This window comes from Anguilla rostrata, chromosome 9, assembly GCF_018555375.3.
Source record: "Anguilla rostrata isolate EN2019 chromosome 9, ASM1855537v3, whole genome shotgun sequence".
NCBI lineage: Eukaryota > Metazoa > Chordata > Actinopteri > Anguilliformes > Anguillidae > Anguilla > Anguilla rostrata.
This window is the reverse complement of record NC_057941.1, coordinates 12,456,069-12,478,698: the sequence shown is the minus strand read 5'-3', so window position 1 is coordinate 12,478,698 and position 22,630 is coordinate 12,456,069. Positions and strand designations below refer to the sequence as shown.

The 22,630-nt window shown below is 38.2% G+C and overlaps 1 long non-coding RNA gene across 1 annotated transcript in view; it reads right to left on the bottom strand.

Moving 5' to 3' along the window:
- Positions 1 to 1,428: 1,428 nt before the first annotated feature.
- LOC135262519 (uncharacterized) overlaps positions 1,429 to 22,630 on the bottom strand; it is an 81,538-nt gene continuing 60,336 nt past the window's right edge. Inside the window, exon 3 of the long non-coding RNA XR_010332239.1 lies at positions 1,429 to 1,607. This is a non-coding gene — a long non-coding RNA (uncharacterized LOC135262519). The remainder of the gene's footprint in view (positions 1,608 to 22,630) is intronic.

Here is a 22,630-nt window from a genome sequence, read left to right as displayed (position 1 = left end):
GCACACAGAACTGATTCTCAGAAATGAGTATTTCTGTAATATTATTTCAAACAACAAGCCTCTGCCAACTCCAACAGCTTTGCCAGACCTTTGCTCAAACCTTAGCCTTGACCCAAGGACGGTGGGGATTCAGTTCATTTCTAAGGCATATTCTGTGAATTATCGATGGAGTTAGCAGTAGAATTCTGCGGGGAATATGATAATAACCATGTTACGCTTGGGTGTTTCCAAGTTTCGAGATGGAAGAAAAGCCGCGCTAGGTCAAAAGGAAAACATGCTCTACTTCGGATGCAATATCCAAGGGAACACAATAATTAATTTCAGAAAGTGTGCTTTATGTACATGGGCATGTTTTATTTATTTATTTATTTCCTCCGTATGTGCCTGACTGCTCCTGGTAAAACTAGGATAGTATAAGCTTTTATTAAAAAAACTAAATTTGACAGCTAATCCCATTTGAGGGAAGAATTTAAAGAAGGTGCATCCCTCAAGAATTGCATCCTGCAATTTCATTGTAACAATTTAATTAATTATTCATTAATTGTCACATGGGAATTTGTGTAATAAATTTGGAGATTTCAGAGCTTGGGGATTGATACAAGCTGGTGGAGCCATCCTGGGCACAAACTGAAGCTTGCATGTGGCTGTCACATTAACTCAAGGATAAAGGTATTGACCGCACTTCACAACTTCGCCCTTTGAAAAAAGCACTGGGCAGGGGCCAATCATTAGATTGCACACATGCAGCTGCATTCATCATGACATAGGATAAACTGTAGCTTGAAAGAATACAGTCGGCTGACCACATCAGATTGTTCTCTGTTGGTCTGTATTGGAGGAAGCTTACTTCCAGACTCCCCAATGCATTTTATAATTATCTGCAACATATTTAATTGCCTGGTAGCTTAATGCAGGCTCAAAATGATATGCACATTGTTTGCTCTATTAACACACTAAGGCTAAAACACATTGACTGATGTCACTTTATCGCATGCCTTGATTTAGATCATGATTTTATTCAAAAGGTTAGAAACTCCCTTCATTCCTTGTTGCTGCCAAAATATTTGTGTTCAAAACAGGTAAATGTACATAGTTTGAGGAAAGCTAGAAGTAATTCAGTATACACAGGCTGAATTAAATGTAAACACAATTATCTATTTTGCTTGTGCTCAACTTGCACACAGCCATAACAGTAAATGGCAAAGTATTTTGACCTGCATGGCTATATAACCATTTGACAACCAAAGCTGCATAATTATTTAAAGTTACACAGTTTATCATATTGTAAATCTTCAGCAATTGAAATAACCTTTCCCTTGTGGATTCTGTTTGTGCTTAAAAGACAATGTCAGAGATGTTCACAGTTCAGAGATTTTATGACATTTTTTTCTGAATTCACATTTCAAAATGATACTTACAGAGCTTGAATTATGAACCTTTGTATCTTTTCTGTGAGATGCAGTGTCATATCGCTTTCTGACATCGATTGGCATGTTCAGAAAATCCGAATGCCTCATTTCACGTGCTGCATGCTGCAAGCCCTTGCCTTGGAGCACTCGGGTCATCTCATTCCACCGGGCAGCCGTTGCCCGTTCGGCACGTGTGCCCTGCATTCAGTAGAACAGGTGGAGGAGTAAGAGGGTCAGAAAAGCAGCATGGATATCAAGGGAGGCAGGAATAATCATCGCAGGGAATTTGGAAACAGTCATGCCTCCCGAGACATCACCGTTTTCAAATCTATCTTGAGAAAAACCATCTCTATGCAAACCTACAGCAGCCACACACACACAAACACGTTCGCACACACACACACACACACACACACACATACACCGTGTTCTTGATGAAATATTTAAAGGCTCCATTTAAAGCACCGCAGAGAATAACAGACAAATATAAAGTGACAATGTTATTCCTAGAGGTGGCTGCCATTGACGTTGAGAGGTATTTGGAAATAATAAGACGTATAAATGGTGATCCATAAGCCCCAGCCCACGCAGTGCATTCTAATGAAGGGAATGGTTATAATTCAGTTCATAAAGAGCTCGGCAATCTCTTCCCCATGAGAGAGAGGGAAATACAATTACTAGAGGGAAGTGAGTACGCCTCCATTCTCAGCAAGCACAACCTAATCAAATGGACAAACTATCCCATATCTTTTGTCACTCCATTGCCGTGTCTATTACAGAGATAGCACAGGATGCGCCAAACTTCCGCTTCGATTTACAAGTATCCGATTCACCTGCTACTTCAAATGTAAATTGTGATTTACATTTGCTGGATGATAAAAAATAAATAAATAATAAATAAATTAAAAAAAAACATGCTAAATGCACTACACACAAATGCAAGCTGGGAATCGTGCTGATTCAATCGATGCTGAGTGTTTAATTTATTTGCAGGAACACACACACTATAATTCTGCTTTTGAGTGTCTTAAATGGAAGAACGTCTCATTTTCTGAAAAATAAAGAGTCTAAAAACTAATATAAAGAGTCTTATTACTTTTATTATTATTATATTTCTTATTATTATTGTTGAATTTTCATTAGAATTCCACACAGAGCACTCCCAGGATGAGGTGAACATTGTGCTCGTGCTTAGTGCAATGCACAGCATCCCTAGTGAGTGCATTGTACCTCCACACACGAAAATGTGCTTCCCCTCTTTCAGATTGGTATTGGATGGCTTTTCTGGGCAAAATAATGGCTTTGCTGTACTAGGAGGTGGCAGTTAGTCTTTCCAGCTGGGTCCCTTGGGAATGGCGAATGGCGCTGACACCAAGCCCGTGGGCCGCGCCAGCCCTTCTTTAAATAATGACGCCGGCTCCGCCTCATTACTCACTTTGCTCACCTCTCCTCAAGGTGACACCCCAATACCGTGGCAATGGCCACAGCCCCTCCCCCCTACACTCCCAACTCACACACACCACAAACACACGCACGCGAACACGCAAGACACACGCGCACGTGGGTACACATACAAACACACGCACGCGTACAAGCAAGACACACGTGCACGTGCGTACACATGCACACATACACACAAACACACACGCACTTGGATGCACTGCCAAGCTTTTGGTTACAAGATCCCTTCTTTGTGAATGGATGAACACCATCATTGTCCCACGCTGGATAGGTAGTCGAGAAAATGCACGCACACACATGCATGCACACAACCAGACAGAGCCTGGGAAAGACAGGGTTAATTCTGAACAGCTGTCTCACATTTGCTGGATACCTCTGGAGTTCTCCACAGCGTAATAATAACTGCATTCTTTGTGTGATCACACAGCATCAGGATCGGAGGATAGAGGGATAGAGGTTGGGGGGTGGAGAGGGAGAGAGAGAAAAGCCCAAGTGTTTCAGAAATGATTGGGGGCAGAATTGAAAGGAGATGAATTACAGTAAGCTTGGAACTAGAGGTATTCCTCTTTTTCTCTCCATTTTTTTCTTCTTTTTCCCTCAGACAGGAGAGGTGGATCTCGGTGTTAAATGAACACGTTTCCCTCTGAAGCAGGTGGTGCCGCGCACACTGTAGGGTTTCAGTCACAGGCCTTGCACATTTATTCCAGCCATTCAGAATGACACACGAGCAAACACAACAGATAACAGCTGTTAGCCGCCAGCTCTTTAACGGAACCAGTGTTTAATAGCCGTTTTCCTCTGTGGACCACCGTGACCTACCATTCCCCAAATTTATATAATGCATTCCAACCCGTGAAGAGGTGAGATCAGGGAGATGGATTATAGAGTTCTCACTCGCTGTACATGAATCACATCTTTGCTGGCAAAACTTGCTCGTCCGCTCTGGCATGAATTTACAGACACTGTCTTTATGAGTTACTAAGACGATGCAGAGCTTATGCAGCAGCCAGAGTCATTCAGTGCAGTCATGGTCAGGCATGAATCACATTGGCATCAGAAACTATAATTAAGACACTACATGAAATATAATAAAATACATTTGTTTTAGTGTTATGAATATAAAATACTGCATTGTTTACAAACATCATAAGCATTGTTTAGGAATGCTTATAATTTATTTTATTTACTCATTTTTATGCCATTATGATATTGTCTTCTCTGATTGTCATCAGTGCTATGAAACACTCAAAACAGTTGACCTTGGTAAGCCTTATGTTTGGCCTATGTCGCTGACTTATTTCACGGCGTCATAATAGCTTCCTTGAGGTTCTCTGGCAGAACTCTGGTCCTCACGTTGACAAATGCCAATAACAGACTCCAAAGGCAATCCAAAGCCTAGAATCAAGACTAGATACTGTAAGGTGTCTTATACCTGCACTAAATAAACAATTTAATACACCTGACTAATCAGAAGCACCTCTGAAGCCATTTGTTGCAAACAGTATGGTTCCTTGAGATGGGGGGACTATGTATAAATATTGCAGTACTTTCTACATGGTGAAACCAAAATGTATAAAAATGCCCTTAAATAATCTGAGAATGTGAACTTTAAACACATGTGGATTGTTTGATTGCAAATCTAAACTTGTAGAGTAAAAAAATGTCTTTGTCACAACATTATGGAGCTCACTGCATGCATATGTGTGTGTGTGTGTCCTGGGACAGTTTAATACAAGAACATAGTATATTACATTAATCTGAAGCAAATGTGCTGGCCCGTCATTGAGTAGATACAACTACACCAAGCTCAGATGTTTCATGAGGCTCACAAAAAAAGCAAATGTGATGTCTGCCCATAACCTTCCTCTGCACAAATTTACTAACATGCAGCTGAGAAAACGATGAAAAAAGGGATGGCCATCTCAGCAGGTCTTACTTAACAGATACCACCCCTTCAACACACTTTTTAAAGGGGAATTTCACTTTCAAACATATGGGCTTATTTTGTTTATATTGTCCTTCTAATGAATGTGTCAACCTTCATTTTCCGATTTGTTATTTCGTTTCAAATACACCGACCTATTAATTTTTTTAGAACAAGTCCACATAGTAGTAGTTTCCGTTTTTTTCTTTATCTTCGCAGAAAAGCTTAGCGTTGAAGTTGTGCAATGATATGCTGCCTAGGTCTACTTCCTGGATTTGTAAAGGTAAAAAACAAAACATCGTAAAATATTAACAAAACGAAATAACTAATCAAAAAGTGAAGGTCGACACATTCATTAGAAGAAAATTAGAAATAAAATAAGCTCATGTGTGTTTTAAAGTGAAATTCCCCTTTAAGAGCTCAATTTGTGCATGCACATAGCTGTAAAACTCTCTTTGGTCAATATTTCAACTGGTATCTGGTGCTGATCTTATTTTTGAATGCACTTTTCATTACTACATTTGTCCTTAGCAGTGACTATGGGTATATATTTGTATACATACTTACACTGTACATGTATGAAATAAATAGAGCACTGCAGCTGGTATTGTATGTGAGAAGGAAAGTAAATGAGTTCACGCATTATCAATTTGTTCAGTTGACCTAGATAACTCATTCATGTGATGTTCAAGGCCTTGGATCTACTGAAATTGTGCTGATGTTCCATTTTGTATAAATCCCAAAAGTGTTATATGGCCCTAACCTACTACAGCATTCAGCAATGTTTGCAGTTAAAGCACAAAAGTAAATAGGGGGTCAACAGAAATGTCTGGTGCTTAAAGCAAAGCTTGCATCCAAATACAGGTTAAAATCACATTCCAGAGCAGACTACATCTTTGAAAATACAGCATTGGTTCCTTCGATTTCCTTTGAATGTTTTAATAGTCTTCACTATAGGTCGCCACAAATAAATTGCAGTTAGTTATTTGGCACATTATTAGAGGTAATTTACTTTTTATGTGCACAATGGCATGTGGGGAATCAAATCCCTGGCCACACAGGGGGATCTGTATAGGGGATGAGAGGCAGTGACTGACAGATATGCCATAAGGTCATGAGCATGTTTTAAAGTTTTTGCCAAGTAGGGACCTGGAAAGTGTCCCCACGAGGGTACCAGTTTCCCTCCTTGTGGCGGTGTAACAACACCATGGTCCCTGGGTGGATAGGTCAGTAAGAACTCACACACACACACACACACACATGCGCACACATCTAGGATTTAGATTGAAATTGCCAAATGTTTTTCACTCTGCTTTTAAGGACTTATTCATAAATTTGATTAAAGGAGGATTAAACATATTTCAACATAAATAATAAGCAAAATGTGAAGTGTCTTTTAGTGAAGTGTCCAGATGCCTCCTAAAAACAAACTGGAAATCATCAAATATCTACACAGAAAGTTTATAATATCCTTTTCCTGAGGACTCAAAGCACATTGCAGATGGACATTGTAAACAAAGTGTGTATAATGTGTGTATAAAGTGTGTATAATGTGCACTCAACACTAGGCCAGTGTAAATTTCTAGCTTCTTAACCCTCCTGTTCTGTTCATTTTTTAGGTACAGCAAAAATGTTCCCGGGTGATATAAACATACAGGGGGGGTTTGCAAATACATGAAATGAACCATTTTCATTTAGAATGTTGATTACACTATAGGCATAGAAGAAGTTTCATACTGAAAAATAATTTTAAGTATTTTCCTAGATTTTCAACTTTAAAAAGGGTCAATTTGACCCGCAACATAACAGGAGGGTTAAACTGTTGGAAAGGAGATTCTTTATCACTAGTGTAGTATCTTTGTCATTGTTGGTGACAGTGCACTGTGCCCATGTTCTCTTGCATTGCAAATTCCTAAAGCATCCTGTCAATGACCATTTTCAGTACTACACTTCAGTAAATGGTTTTTGTCTAGCCACACTTACATCGCTGGTCATTAACTCTCAGGGAATAAAAGCTTCACCTAAACCTTCAAAGCAGAGTGTGCTTGATTCACTGTAGACATTCTGACATGTAAATGGACTTGAGAAAAACACTTTGTAACCAAAGGTACTTTTTGTTGATTATTTAATCAATTTAACTGCATCCTCTGGTGTTGACAAGTCAACAGAAAATTAGTGTCATTTAAAAATGCTCAGGTGACATTGTGGATAAGGTGACACTTATTTTTGATGTCCTGAATAACTGCAGGTGTCAATATTGTTACCTGCCTTTGCATACTTTTTTCAAAGGTCTGCATGAGCTTGTACCCATGTGCAACAATGTTTAATTTCAGATGGCATAGCACTCAACAGTCTACAAAGACAAGGTAGAACAATGCAGTACTTGCAATAACTACATCACAAAAATGCTTTGAACAGCATCTTTGCTTCTGATTTGAGCACTCATTCTGGGGATGGAAGTTCTAGTGGGTGCAATCTACAAACACGTGTTGGGCCAACACAAAGGCCAATGTGTGTGCATATGAATACATTACTGCATTTTAGCTCACCCAGCTAAACAGATACATTCTCCCAATTATGTTATGAGAGAGTTGCATTTGCTGGACCACCACCTTTCAAAAGGCACTGTAATCCTGTTTTAAAATTAAATAAACACATTTTCTCACCTGAAGCAATCTAGTAAAAAGCCCCTTTGCACAGCCCTTGATCTCCCACCCCTGGATCTTAGTCTAAAGAGATTTTAGAAAAAGTACTTAGGCAGACCTGCTCATTTGTGAGCTAGTATGAACACAGCCAACAAAAACATTTCCAGAACATTTGAGAAGATTCAGGTTAGATTTGCATTTAATTTTGAGATAACAGTATGATAAGAATATTTCATAAACAGTCTTAGAACATTTAAAAAAAAAAAAAAAAAAAAAGGTTTTGTCAATATCACAAAACTATGTATGAGTCATGTTACATACAAGTTAGCCATAACATCCTCTGAATGTTAAGCACTCCTTATTATTGCTTCATTACAGCCTCTGTAAAATGAATGTGTCTGGGTGAGCCCAGGTCACTTATGAAACTGCAAGAAGCTTCTGAGATAAACTGTGCTTTATGTGGCTTGGCCCCGCCTCTTCTGCCTTGCACTTCGACAGTTTTGTCTGCAGCACTTATCTCCCTTTATCATGTTTAAATTTCCTGGACATATCAAGATAAATCAGGTGGTGGAACGGGTTGTTTACACAGATGCGTGGGTGTGGAGGTATGAAATGGGAAAGATCCTTATCGTTTTTGTAACAGGGCTGTGCATAAATACAAGGATTCCTTGGAAATTCTATAAAAAAGCAGGAAATGCCACCGTTGTCTGTAACAATATCAGATGGAGCTTTTGGAAAAAGCTGATCAATTTATTTACTGTGAGAAGTTAATCACACAGTCCAACAAGTAGATTTTTAAAAAATGATAATTTCCACTGTGCGGTGTGGGGGGGGGGGGGGGGGGGGGTATTGAGGTATACTCAAATAGGATGAGATGCATCAAAAAGCTTTTGTATAATATACTTTGCACTGTCTTTCTGTTGCAACCCTACAATAAAACAGAAGTAATGTAAGTGTGGGAATATAGGCAAGTTAAACACAAAACAGTGATTTGAAGCAGCAAAACAGAACATTTGCAATGTACTTAATGTTGAGTACATTAATAATACAATACAATACATAAATTACTATCAATTACTATTGCAATGTCATCAACATTGTGTCGTAAAGTTATCTTAATCAATTCAGAATGTTGGGAACCATGTTAAGCTACTCCTAAGTTCCATGTAAGTGATAAAGACACAAAATCATTTTTTACAGCATTTTACAGTGAAGCACCTCATGGATTGGAATTGAATCCTGGCAGTGTCAGTGTTGACTGGCAGGGAGCCCCACGGAGAAACACACAGTTTGCCACAGTGCCTTTCAAGGAGTGAGTATTTAAGTCAGCAGGGATTTCAGCACCTCACTGTGTAACAAACTCCTCTTGTGGGCTTAGTGGCTTTGGTTTATCTGCCCCAGCTAAGTCAGAAGAGCAGCCCTCCAGTGCAATTAGTGTGATTTTAACTCACTTAATAAACAGTGTTAAAATAGATGACAGGCAAATGATGTTAATTAACAGCAGGTAATTTCGACTGGGCACGTATATCTATTGCAGACCTTTTCACTAACTTTTGGTAAATATATTCTTAGCATTATGCTACTTGAGGTGAGCCAGTCAGTGAATGAGTGAATGAATGGCAGCGAAAAGAAAAATTGTCCCGCTTGATTAATTACTATGTTCCAATGACAAGTTTAACGGAAGGATGGCACGGGCTTAACGACAAAAGCATGGAAATAAGAAAATAGTTTTGAGTCTCCATTTTCTAATGTATTAAATTATATTGTCTGACCTAACTGTAGACATAGTTTGATTAGCAAGCTAAATAAATATTCGATGGAGAACATTCTGTACCCCCGTTTCCCAGTGTGCACTTTCCAGTTTTAGTAACAAATGAGTTTCTGATTGCTCTGGCTGGGTCAGACCTGGAAACTTGTCGGCCCTTCTCGGCAGAAGGTGAGCGATGTTTCATTTGGAGCAACAGTTGATCACGCCGGGCCATTATCGCGATGGGCGCCTCTCTCGCTCGCTTCAAAATTCCCTCGGGGGCTTTAGAGGTAAATTGAGTGAGGCGCAAAGAAAGAAAAGGTGACACGGAAAGATGGAGCTGAGGGAAGGCACTTTTAATGCCGGGCGCTTGTCAGCACTGTTGCAGTGAATTTGGAAGTGTAAATCTGTCTCTGGTCTTTTTTTATTGTTGCTATTATTTGAAGCTCTCGTGGCTATTGTCCAGAACAGCTTACGGGCTCATCAGAGGGAGACTCCATTCACCTCTAGCAAGAGTTATTTTCCTGCGCTCACAATATGGCCTGATGTAATCCAACAGAAATGCAGTATGTGGATGTAGAATTTTTCATTACTGTACTTCTACAATAATTGTAAAAAGTAGCATATATAAATTACACACAATTGCTATTAATTTTCTTGCAAACCTTGCTGCAAATTGTCATCATTTCAACAAAACAATAAAATCGTATGCTTCGAAACAATAAATATCACATCGGGATCATCTTGTTGTGGAGTTTCATGAGAAACTTGTGGAAGCCAGTTGCTTGCATCATTAACACGTATGTTTCTCATTACAGAATTTAATGTTGACTTCTGATATGCAGTACATAACTCACTGAATGCCTTTGTGGTAAAGGCATATTAAATACAATATGCCCAAAACCACACATAATTGAATCAATGTACTTTCCCATTGTTACCTGGAATGTATGCAGAGGAAGAGCTAGAGTTACTTTTCATTTGAGGATTTAGGCTATGCTTGTCTAATTGTATAAATGGAATGGACGATATAGATTGGAAACGTCTGTTGAAGGGGTCATGAACTAAAAGGATCCGTTGGCAAAATAATTACTATACTGGGCACAGTTTAATAAACCTATCTGCCTTGCAAGCAGTATCTTGATTAAAATAAATAAATAAATAAACTGGTCAAAGGTTGTAGGTTCTATTCCCAGGGGCATTGCCATTGTACACAGCTAGTTACTTAACCTGAATTGATCCTGGAAATATCCAGCTGAATATGGGTTGTATGTAAAAATGCAATATATATAATTTGCTGGGTAAGAACGTCTACTGAATACTTAAAATGTAATGTAATGTAAAAGAAAAAAAAACATGAATCAATGACTAGACCTCTACCAACATAAAGATTGGCATACATATCATTTAAATTTATCTTCTTTACACTAAAAAACAAGCTCAGTCACCCCTCCATAAGTCCCCAGAGAATTTTGCGAAAAAAATTCATGAAAGAAAAGCATTGTTTTTAAACATATGTGGCAACAATTGTAACCAAAAATAACTAATGCGTATAAATCATTATGATAACTGTATGACTGTATGTTATTCCTTCCAATAGCAGTTAAAAAAGTAGCAAAGTTGCATTAGCAAATGTAATGAAACAATACTCTTTTAATGGTCAAGGGGATATGTCTACTCATATCACAGAATATCTGAATTAGGTAAGTGTTTTGGCATTTTTGAGTTAAGAGTTTGTGTTTTTTAATTGACTATACTAACATCAGGCTATCAAATGGGGGGGAGGGGGGTATTCTAATGACAGCTCTTTGACTCTTTGCAAATTTGTGGGCAGATCAACAAGGCTGGATTAACATGCATATTTTTATAAGTAATATGATTTTAACAAGGGTCAGCCATGTTGGTCAAAATAGACTGGGCTTGTAGGGATAGGATCACAGCAGAACTAGGTATATATGAGCCAGATTCCAACCCATTACCCTTTGACCCGGGCAAACAAAGCTGTTCACAGCACCAGCGCATAATGAACTGTGAGAAGACAGACGTGGTATCCGCGAAGCCCTTGCCACAATTGATTCCAGTTTTCTGTGTGAAAGACCAAAGTGAACATGTGGCGTCGGGCCTGCAGAGCTGAAGGCTTTCCAAAGTAGCTTCATGCTACTCTTAATCGTTCCAAGGAGCCTCCGAATTTGCCTTGCCACACTCATGGGAAAAGTGCAAACTCCAGCCAAGCGAACTATTCTTCAGATGACTTCACTTCCCACCGGCTTACTTTTTTTTTCTCTCTCTCTTTTTTTTTTGAGGAAGATGGTAATATATTTCTCCCTTTTGTAGAGGAACAGATTTCCATTAAACCTTATTTCCCATTTGGGTTAGATGTAGGCAGTGCAATCAGAGCGACTTCTGTCCAACAGATGTTTGCTCAATTAGAGACACCTACAGAAGGAAATGTCTGGAGAGCCTCATTTCTAAGCAATGCTCTTGTAGGCTGATTTGGTTAAATTGTTTTATCATGGTGTTTGCTTGCATATGTCAAAAGAGAGAAGGTAACAAAAATAAAACAAAAAAGCACACAAATGCCATCATCAAAGAAATGCCATGTATTAATGAAACCCATGGCCAACCCTGAGTTCACCATGGGGTGAGAAAATGGTGTATTGCTTTCCACTGCCAGCGGAGAAAGTGCAACAGACCTTGTACAAGTGCTTTTAATCGTACCTTACAAATACACAACTGCTTGACTAATGTTTACAGTTACAATGCAAAAACACCAAACACTCAACCGACTGACCTTAATTTGAACATGAAAGTAAAGGAGTTTATTTTATGTATTTTGTGTTTCAAGGGTGATAATTTGATCATTTTTTAAAGAAATTGAATAAACAGTTTCTGCTTTTCACCTCTGCGAATAAGCCAAAATGGATGGTAGACAATGGACAATTAATTTGGCTTCAGCCTGATGTGCAATATCATGCATTTAACAACAGGGCAATAAACCAACAATTTGTGGTTCCTGTCTTTAGGTCAATTCAAGTTCTTCAAGTTTTGACTGTGAACAGTTTTGACAGTCTATTTACAACAGGCAAAAAATAACATAAAATGCGACAGTGGCAAACCCATACCTTGTATTTGGTACACAGATCTGACTGTTTGCTCATAATGAGATGTTGTAAAAAGTAATGAAAAGCTGCATAGCGATCGTTTGCTGATGATGTGGAGCCTTGTAATTTTGTGATTGCAGAACAAGTCAATGCTTAATTTGTTTGGATGAAGTTTTCACTATTGTCGTGTATGATAAAATGCACTAGCATAGCATGAAGCAGTATACCGGAAATGCCATTCAATGGGAATTCCACTTCACCTCCCTATTAACCCCCCAGAAGTCATGTCTGATTGTGCGCCAGAAGTGCTATCATAGCCAATGACTGACTTGAGACTGTTCTTCCATTTGCAGCATTGCTTCATGAAATGGAAGTAGGCAGCTGTTGCCTGTATTTTGAATGCCTTGTAAGTTTTTGTGCAGCTTAAGGTTTGCATTAGCCACAGGATTTTTCCTCTTGGAGAAGGCTTGTCAGTATGGTTTTGATCCGATAGAAATGGTTGCTTTGTACTGGAGGGTGATTTCAGGAAGAATCATGATTTAGACGTACATTACATTACAGGCATTAAAGGCTCAAGCCTTTATTTGTTTATTTGCTGTCCAAAACGCCATAGTCTATCTGATAGTTTGGTTGTTTCATTTGTTTGCGTATAACTACCAAAGAACAATATCAGAGGGTGCACAATGACTTATTATTATTTGGTATGTACATAAAAAGGTATTTTATTTAGACCACAGGTTGTTGAAGTAGTATAGTTCTGCATGACAGTATGGCATCCTGGCAGCTATATTTTTTATATTATTATATATTATATTACATTATATTACAGGCATTTAGCAGACGCTCTTGTCCAGATGCACATGTACATCATTAAAATCCGTTGTGGTATTTCAGGCTCCAATTGTCCTAGAAGTGAGGCAATTTAATCCTTTGGTGTATGCAAAGTAATACAATTTAAGGAGGTTGTAACTCTGCAACATCAAATCACAGAATATATACACCTATGGCACCAATACTGGAATGATTAATCTTTGAGCCAGGGTTGATTCATCAGTCATTAAGAAACTGAATGGATCTAGGATAATAATGCAGACACCAAGCATGTCTCTGTTGTACAAAGTACAAACCAAGCGAAACCAAGGAAGCGGAGTATGCGAGTTTAGATATTACCAGGAGAAGTGGAGAAGACTCCGGAGGCTAACGTTACAGCTGCAGCTTCTTCTCCAACTCTGTCTCCTGCTTCTGTAGATAAGCCTGCTGTGTCAAGCCCACCAGCAGATTTGTCTGCCATTGATATACCAGCCGCTCAGTTTGATTACTTTGTACAACATTGTCGTAAAGGTGTTCTTATACAAACTGGTGCATTAAAATATATATATATATATATATATATATATATATATATATATAGAGAGAGAGAGAGAGCTGGAACACTCATCTGGTTCTTCAGATGAGTGCACTATTCATTTAATAATGTAATCAAAGTAGTATTGTGGTCCTCCTAGTCTGAATACGGTAATATAACCTGGCAATTTAAACTGGTATTTCCACTGAAATTAATCATTCAGCAATTCAGGAATGCAATCAATCTGTCATTATTATCTGTTTGGTGCAAGGAATAATGTTCAGTCTGTCATGCTGTTGTATTGAGAACAAGTGTAGAACTTAGATTGCAAACAACTTCATATATATAAGTTATTGACCCTAGGTCAGGCTGCATACATCATTAAACTACCACAGCAACAATGTGATATAAATAAAGAAAGAGAAATGTAGGTACTTAGATCTTTGGAAGCACAACGAGCTCTGTTGAATCAGTTTAGAGTACATCCTGAAACAAAAACACATCTAATTTTTTCCAAGATCCAAATAGATATATTAAGTGATTAATCCCCCCTTTTACTCTATGAAGTCTCCTTTGGACTTGCTGATAGATCCTGATTTTGAAAAAAATGAATGTCGGAAGGTTAAAGAGATTTTAGCATCAATGCAGCTGTAATCATCTTGTGGTTTGAAAAGAGAAAAGCATGCAGTTTGGGTAGGTCATGGGTATTTCTGAAAATTACATTAATGGAAATGAATGGTGCATCGTAACTCAACCTCCATAATTCTGTTCTGCTGTAATTTAGTAATTTTATACTATAAAAGTATTTCTCAGAATTTAAACACAAATTAATAGCATTAGATATACAATGATATTAAGTGTTAATCTTATTAAGTGTAGAGACAGTATTAAGGAAACTTTGGGAGGAGAAAGGAGAAATGCAAACAGGAAAATATGCTTCGGGTATAAAGAGGGTTATTCCCCCCCCCCCACAGAAACTCGAAAAAGTACATGATTTAATTAATCATCCATAAATTATAGCATGTTTTCAACGCTGGGAAATTGAAATCAAGATCTTTCTGTTTTCCCAGAATGTTTAGATTAGAATACCTTAAATATTAATCAGAATTAGAAAAAACATATGTATAGTTAGGAAAATGTAATGTTATGTTGCTTACAAAAAAGTCTCATCATGCCTCGCCGGAATTTAGAATTTATAAAAACCTCTCCTTCCCCATTATGGAGGCTCCCTGAGTGTGCTTTGTACCATGACAGAAAACCTGGTTACATAAAGAATACTGCAACCGTGTTTTGTTTCATATTAACTGCTATAATGCAGTAATCTACATGAAATAAATCTGTACAACGATGATGCTCAATATTAAATAATACAACAAGGCTTGAGAGTTTACTGTCTTACGGATTTTCCAAAGCACTTTTGGAGGAGCATTAGTTTCTCAGGTTCATGAAGGCTCCTGGAGGTCAAAATCTGTGTAACCCATAAGTAAATCGCCATTTCCGCTTTCAAGATGTGGGACAAAAACAGCATGAAGCCCACAGGCCTAAACCATCAGGGGCAGCTTTGACTTCAAAGCCAACATGACAATAGTTCTTTTTTTTCATATAGGCACTGTGTATATGTATGCACAGTATAATTGAATAAGGGAGGACAAGGAAAGTAGCCATCTCTGGCAATCCAGCATGCACCATTTAGCATTGGACAGAGACACTGACATGACAAATGGCTTGCGACTTCACTTAATAAAATCATCAATGACTCTTCTCACTCACTGGGCACCCCAGGAGCATGACCGTAATAAAACAAGCACCGGTGGGCATTCTTCTAAAGTGCCCCATCATTACCGTTACAAAGCTCCAGCCAGATGCTAGTACCAGAACCGTACTGCTAAAGCTGTCATTTGGTCAGTAAATATTCAGCCTTGGAGTCTCCTGCCTGCAGTGTACATGGATAAATCTCTGCACATGCTGCATAGTTTGTTTATCCCTTGTGAGATGTGCTTCCTGTTTATGATCAGTTTCCCGGCCTGTCATAAACCATCGGATCAACTCAACAAGACTACCGGAGATGTTGTAAATCCAAGTGCAAGTATTCTAAATACTTCTTAAAGTTTGAATATAACAGATCTAAAAGGAATAAACAAAATGAATAGAACACAACCTTAAGACAGATTTCATTGTACTGAATTGGGTTGCATAACTGCATCGTAATGAAGAAATGTTTTTGAACCTTTTTTTCATCTCATTTGATATTAGTTTAAAATATGTATATTACATATATTGCAAAGTAGCCTACTCAGCCAGGAATTTATCCTCCTGATAAACATGCTGATGATTTTCTTTTTACAGACGCAACAGCAGTACGTTTTTAAAAATCATTCTGTCTGAAATGAGATCTAACTATCAGTGCTCCAAAGACAATGATATGTCATTAAACCTTTGGCCTTTCACTTCAGATGCACCAGTCACTAATGTCTACAATTTTGCCAAATGTGTACCTTGACTACTTTCAGAATGTCATCCCATCCTGACCTCAGTAAAGACGGGTTATAATCTTACCATCCCTTCACTCATCAATCAGGATGACTGCATATAATTCACTGCGCTCTGCTAATTTGCATAACCCCTCCCATTACAGCTTTCTGAACACAATGGCTCTCAAATGTGTCCATATTTTTGCTGTTAGAATGAAAGTTTTATTTAATATTTATTCAGTCAGGACCACTGTTGTTGAAGTTTGAATCTTTATTGACAATATGTATTGGGAATACAGCTAAGTTTGGCGGTATGGCTCTTCTGGAAGCCTTCCCATACAGCCATGCAAGCATGCATGGATAAGGTTCATTGACAGCATGTCATTATGATATGGGGTGAAAAAGGAGCACCCAGAGGAAACCCGCATGGACACATGCAAACTCCATACACCTCCAGGTTGTTCTAACGAGCAGCTCAAACAAAAGGGGACTCCTGATGGGAAAGTCATGGTGAGAATGAAAAATGCAGGATCTTAAACGAGCAAAAAGACTTAAGAGGGAGTAAAAACCTTTTGAGGTTTTAAATTGATGCCTTCTTGTCCCATTCAAGTTCAATGAAGCATTTCATGGCACTTGATGATTTTGTTGTCATTATGATTTCTGCAATATTTCCTATTAGAGAAAATAGTGGGAACAGAAAGGTGGCTGTTTATCTTTTGGTATTTGTGTGAAAAAAATATGAGACAAGGGATTGATTTATTTAAGGTCTACAGCATTTTTATGAAAAGGCAAAATGGTCTTAACAAGCTACCAGATTGTCTAAATGGTAGATGGTTACAGGCTGCTCCACCTACCAGCTGTAAGCTGATTAAGCTGGTCCACCTACTAACTACCAGCTTCAAACCATCACCAAATCCTAGGTGGTATCCAGTTGGAGCAGAAGCTGACTCCAGCTAGATTCCATCTTAGGCTGGTAGCTACTGTACAATGTCCAGCAGTCACAATTGCTGTCACATATTGGGTCTAACTACCTGCTATGTGTATCTAGCTAGCTTTCCAGATTAACAATCGGTCTGTATGTTAATGCAGTTAACTTGTTTTATCCGTGTTTATATTGATAGTAATAATGGCATGTTATTAATGAAATGTAAAGCCTCTTTATGCTAAATAGCAGACACGTAAGTGTAAGATCCCGCGTCCAAACACAAGAGCTGTCAAAAATTTGATTGACACTTGGTGAAACTGCCGTTGAATTGATAAATGTGGTGCTATAAACTGTATTGAACTGATAAATGTAGTAGTGCAAGCAGAAATGCACTGTGCAATGGTGATTTGAATTGATTAAACTGCTAGTGATTAAATAAATGTCAAGGCAATCAAACACAATGATAAAATTACCTGTAAATAATTGTATTTTACCACTGAGAGAATATTTAATCTGATAGCATTTTAAAACTTCATAATAGTATTTAATTTGATTGCATTTTATTTGATGAATTTCTCTCTCTCATTGTAATACATTTCTAGAACATTCTATAGTTTCTGAAAGCAGTTAAGTGCTACAGATGCATGTTAATGGCATTGTTTATCAGACCCATTGTGTAGGAGTAACTGATTGATAGTGTATAATTGAACACATTGCCAAATTCGCAAAAAAACTGTCCCACTACTCTCCTTGTTTTGGAGCAGCGCAGCATTAGCCTGTAAACGTTATGGTCTACCCATTCTTTTTTGTGTTTCAGAATTCTGGCACTGTCTAAATTCTGTTCTTTATGAAACAGCGTATTCATTTGGTGGTTTGGTGATGTATGTGCTGCATTCCCTGGTTTACAATACGAGCCAAAGTATGCAAATGGAATCTGGATGCCTCTACTCCTTGTTGCTGCAGAGAGCAGCTTTTATAACTCAGTGCCAGCACAGCTGTGTCTAGCAGTGTGTAACCAAACCCTTATGTGTACAGCTGTACTCAAGTATAAAACATAATGAGATAGCATGTGAGAATGCTACACCCAGTTGCACACATATAACAATACTGGCACAGAACGGAACCCCAGTGGCACAATTTAGTGTTAAATCTGACAAGAACAGAGCCAGCACTAATAACAATGGGCTAGAATCTTAACAAGTTGTATCCGATTAGACATGGCAAGACTGCAATTTTTTAAAACATATTTTTTTGTGAATCCTTACAAGAAATTCATTATGACCCTAAATAAAATTATTTTAGAAGCAGCCCATCAGCCAGCGAGTGTAACAATTGTAATGATTTATTGGAGAAATAATACAGCAGACAATGTTCATCTTTGTGGTCAAGCAGCGATTTTGAACCAATTATATTGTAGTATTAATCACCATTATATGTTATCACCCTGTATATATGAAGGACCCTGCACAGGTCTATGGAAATGTTTATACATATGCACTTGTCTGAGAGAAATCAGTTCAAATTTTCATAAACAAATATGTCACCATTTGTCAAATCAAATACAGAGCAGCAGCTCATACAATATGTATTACTATCTTCTGATGCAAGTAACCACAGCCTTGAGAAGACTGTTACAACGGTATTGTTGAAAAATCAACATAAATGGATATTTTTTCACCAGATGTATTAGATTTGACTTAATTCTTCATAGCTAATAAATAAGAGTTCAATGGAGTGAAGTTCAATTGTGAAATGGAATAATGAAGTAACAGCACAATTGTGTTTGGAAAAAATTACAGTAATCAGTTTACAGGCTAATTATAAGAAAATGAATGTAAAGCTGCACCTGTCAATCAAGGTGGTAAGCACTCACACTAGAGTCAAAATCCAGTGCATGCTATTGATCCACCTCAAAATTAATGTGATTCAAGAAAACAAGCAAAAATAACACACATCTCACATCCATACCTACATTCACCATTCAATATAACCTATCATATTGGCTATGGTATAGTTACATATATCCTGCTCCCTTATTAACTGGAGAAACTTAATTCAGTTATGTTTGCCATTTGCTACAGACATTTCAATTAAAGCACATGTCTTCTAAAATCACTGTGTTTTTTATTTTTATTTGCTTGTTCCAAAAAGTGGAAAAATACATAAATTCATAAATCACCTAATGCCTTTATTCACAGTTAATGATTGGTGCAATGGAATGCCCCATAACTCAAATATATTTACATTCAATGCATCCAAAGCACTCAGTTAACAGGGGGAAAAAAATTGGTTCTCTGCTCTGCAAACACTAGTGATAGTACAGAATGTTTTGAAACTAGGTACTTTACGGAAGGCATGAGGTTGCACAGCTTGTGTAAATCACCATCACCTTTAGAGGAACCTTTCTTCCCTCCATGTCAGATTGATCTGAAGGGTCACTTCCATCAGATCAGGTCTACTTCTCTGCAAAGATAATCAATTTAAATAGACAGTCCCTTCTTTAAAAGCCAAATTGATTTTATGTTGTTTGAATACATGTGATTCTGAACACCCATTATCTTCTCCAAATCAGATACTGTTTTCTGTGATTCACTAAATATGCCCATTCATTTTCTTTTTCCTTCAGTTAATATATATTCAGCAATAACATGCTTTAGTAAGCCATAAGTGCTTTCTTGAGTATCCACACATCACTCACAATTCAGCTTTGCATTGATTAAACGTCTTATAGTGTACAGAGCCTTGAGACCAATGTGAATCCACATTAATGAACTGAAAAACACAGCTAATGTGATCAATCACCACTGACCTTAATGAGACAAAACATAAAATAGCCTATTCTAAGATTCCAATGTCTTGCATTGTCCCTCTTTTTCAGTACTCAGAACTAACTATAGTCCTTTCACCAGTCACAAAAGATTGTGAAGGTTTACATATTATAACACCAACGTAAGTTCCTTCTGGAAAAAAAAAAAAAATGTTATGGCTGCTAATTGCTTTTGAAGCACTACAGGTATCCATTGATATCTACTGCGCTATCAAAAGGTACAGTAGCTCTAGCCTTCAATGTACTGAAAGTAAACTATATTGAATAAAATGCCCTAACAGTGAAGGAAGACACCAAATTAAACTCTTCAAATATGTATTTTTGGAGCATCTAAATACACTTGGGTCAAGTATTTTGCAGGTGACAATCAGCCAAATGTATCTTCTTGCATCTCTGTTAACATAGCGAACAACAAACAACATCTGAACATTGCTAATGCTGTAAACCAATATTTTTCCTTTATTTTTTACTAATTGTTTTAAAATGTGCCCCAGTGTTTCATATCAATAGAGGTCTTAATTTATGCATTTATTTCCAATCAATGGTGATGCATCAACCATAATTGCTAGGATGTTTAAATGCATGTGTTGAATCACTTGAGATGTGGAAAATGTATTCCACAGATTTGAAATATTAGCTCAGATGCCAATAACAATACAATACAAAGCCATTGGCCCTGATTTCTAGATTTTTGACTTAATAATCAAGCAAGCATATTTATTCCAAAGCAGAACTATGTTTACCAAGAGCCCCTTATTTATTCTTTTGCGTCATCTTGCTCCCAAGAGTGTTTAGGATCTCATCAAACAGCATGTGAAAGAATACTATGTTTCAAGGGGTCATATAACTGCTGACAGAGAACTGAAAGATTCTGCATCCAATTATTTGAAGTGGCAAGATGAGCAAAAAAAAAAGTCTGGAATTGAAATTTCTGTCTGTCCCTATCATTGACTCACAAAGGCCAGTCATTCTTGTGGCTGAAAATGAGCAGTTGGTGTCTATGTTCTTCTTGATTTGGAGGAAGAAGGTTAAGGGTCTGGCCATCACAGCATGCATGTGCAATGAGGTATACAAGGTGAGCAAAAGACAGACTGATGATGGCCCTCCTAAGATAGATTTACTGGACCACAAGTTTGGCAGAGCAACCAAATTGGGTGATGAGCATTCATTCCGGGATGCCTTCGCTTGTTTTCCAAAATCTGGACTTAGTAGGAGAGATTACCACATCCTCATAACTCTGCAATTCATCTATAATAGATTTCATATGCAGTGTCCTGACTCCCACAGAAAGGAATATTTTCCAGCTTTCTAACATGCAATCATACAAAATTTGACTATGATTTGGAAACTGATAGACTGTAAGAACAAATGTGCATGTTCCCCAAAACCTGTATTGATCCAGCTGAAGCAGCACCAGTGGGGAAATGCATACTGCTTATCAGGAACGTGGTGCCATGCCAAAGTTTGAAACCACAACGCAGCGGCAAACTAGCTGCCAGCTTTTACCTCCATGTTCGTCTTGCTAATCTCTGTTGCTTTGAACACATATCCCTGACTTTTGGAGTTGTCGGATGCCTATGTCTTATCTGTTCGCTATTGTTGTATTCCATTAATTTACAGCATTGGAAATTGTACGCTGTAACCCAAAAGCGATTTATAATTCACTTCACATCCCCTACTCAAGGACTGAAGTGGTGAAAATTAGCCCTTACTCTGAATTCATAATCTTAAGTATGCAAGCTACGGGCATACATAGATGTTCCAGGATGTTCTGTTGTTTTTTTTCCAGATCTAATGTTGAAGATGAGAGCAGAAGTATATTGCATATATTGCAATTAAGTCTGTGAATGTATTGTATCATTGCGATATTAACTCTATACTAAAACCATATACTACTCCTGGCGGGGTCCCCCCAATACATACTACTGCCACTTTACCCACTGTCTGCTATATTGCAAATTCCCTAACTGCCGTTTCTACCCTCTTCCCCACGCTGCTGGCGGGGCTCTTGCCCCAACCCTCGAGAGTGCTTCGAGAGTCGTCTGGTCTCCCCCACCTCTGCGATCCAGCCCCTCTTTCGTCATTGCCTCCACCCTGCCCACATCTGTCGCCACCTGCTGTTCCCCATCACCACCACCCGGCTCCACCCATCATCTGAGCCACATCATAAAACTGACTGACATGTTGGTCAACAGTCGGCACCCTGAGCCGACCAGAGGAGGATGGGTTTCCCCCTTGAGCCTGGTTCCTTCCAAGGTTTCTTCCCATCTGCCACAGGGAGTTTTTCCTTGCCACTGTTGCCTTCGGCTTGCTCCTGTGGGGGTTTAGGCCAGGGTTGTCTGTAAAGCGTATTGTGACAACTGCTGTAAAATAAGCTATACAAATAAAATTTGATTTGATTTGAAATTTGATTTAACCATTTGATAAAAAGGGGTTCTGTCTCAGAGTGCAACCAAAATTAGCTTTGTTAATCTAATATCACCATGGGTAAAAAGAACAATTTCAACACTGCGTCATATTTTTAATGCAGAGAGGAAATCAGGGCCGGATAGATGACATTGAAAACCTGACCTTATTTCCTGTGTGGGTGATCCCGTTGTGGTGGGTCACAGATATGATTGTAATGAGAATTCTGTGCTGCACCAAGTGCCATTTTCTATTTCCACACTGCTGAACCAATTAGAACCATTTATAACACAACCGAAAACACTCCATCAATGCTGTAATCAAGAGCTCCAGGACTGCAAGAAACTTATATCCCTCTGTGAAATTAAT